Source organism: Gossypium hirsutum, chromosome D04 (assembly GCF_007990345.1).
Source record: "Gossypium hirsutum isolate 1008001.06 chromosome D04, Gossypium_hirsutum_v2.1, whole genome shotgun sequence".
NCBI lineage: Eukaryota > Viridiplantae > Streptophyta > Magnoliopsida > Malvales > Malvaceae > Gossypium > Gossypium hirsutum.
Genome location: NC_053440.1, coordinates 22,680,647 through 22,682,120, shown reverse-complemented (window position 1 = coordinate 22,682,120; position 1,474 = coordinate 22,680,647). Strand labels below are relative to the sequence as shown.

Below are 1,474 nucleotides of genomic sequence, written 5' to 3'. Positions count from 1 at the left end.
AGGCTACATTTTCAAATTGATTGGGTGACTGAGCTACAAAACTATTAAATCCATTAATGGTAAAATTCTTAAGCATTGAGGAAATCGAAGATACCTGATATGCTAGTGAAATGAGAGCATCCACTTCATGCACTCCAACGAATCGTCTTCCTGATGCTACTCGATTGGTTGGCCATTGATAATTGTTGCTGGCAATCCTCTCAATGATTTCATAAGCCTCGTTATAAGACTTAGAAAGGAGAGCTCCATTAGCAGAAGTGTCTACTACCATTCTCGTGTTAGCATTGAGACCATTGTAGAATGTCTCAAGTTGGATGCAATACGAGATTTCATGATAAGGGCACTTCCATACTAATTCTTTGAACCTTTCTCGTGCCTTATATAAGGACTCGTCATCCATTTTTTGGAAAATAGTAATTTCATTCCACAGCATAGCATTCTTACTAGGTGGGAAGTATTTCATAAGGAATCTTTATGCTAACTCTTACCATGTGGTAATGGAATGTGGTGGCAATGAGTTCAACTAGGCTCAAGCTCTGTCCCTCAGTAAATATGGGAACAACTTTAATCGTAGTGCATCTTCGGGTACTCCAGCTAACTTCAAAGAATCACTCACCTCCATAAATAGTCTTGAATGAAGGTGAGGATCTTCAGTACGCATTCCACTGAATTGGCCCACTAATTGAAGCATCTGGAACATAATCAATTTCAGCTCGAATTGTTGTGCCTAAATTTTGGGTCTTCTAATACCCGGATTAAGATCATGAAACACTGGCATGTCATACTATCTTAGAGCTCTATCGCTATCATCAGTAATAAGGATAGGATTTTGAGCAGGGTTTGCTCTATTTTCTTGAATCAAGTTTTCGAAGTTCATCTCTTCGGTCCTTTTCTGAATAGCTCTTCTTCTTTATTGTAACACCCCAAATCCGGTCTAAACGTTATGACCGAATCTGGCGATGTCACATTGTAACACCCCTTACCCGTATTCGACGCCGAAATAGGGTACGAGGCATTACCAAAACACATACACTTATAAACATGTTAAACCAAGTTATAAAATTTCATTCAAATTTAAACTCTTCAAATTTTTAACATGTTTTTATAAATTTTCACGTTATAACTTCAAAATACTATATTTGTAACAAATACGGCTTCTGAGACCCAATACATACTCATGCAATTCAATGCTTCATTTTCATTTCATTTAATTCACGATTCGCATGTTCACGATTCAATTCAATTTCTCAATCCAATATACATTTCAATACCACAATAATTTATTTAATTCAAATCATATCATTTGAAATTTCCATTTAATTCACGTACAATTCAATTTCATTAAGTTCAATACTAATACATATTTATCGTTTAACGTCCCCTTTTTGCATCATCTTACACTTCAAGCATGAACCTAGTATTTCATTTCCCTTTTAACTCCCGTTTCCTATGCATATCACACAAGATATAAACA

At 35.7% G+C, this 1,474-nt stretch overlaps 1 non-coding gene across 1 annotated transcript; it reads left to right on the top strand.

Moving 5' to 3' along the window:
* Positions 1-326: 326 nt before the first annotated feature.
* LOC121216621 (small nucleolar RNA R71) lies at positions 327-433 on the top strand. The gene has a single exon (XR_005912801.1). It is a non-coding gene; the product is annotated as a small nucleolar RNA R71 (small nucleolar RNA).
* The last annotated feature ends 1,041 nt before the right edge of the window (positions 434-1,474 follow it).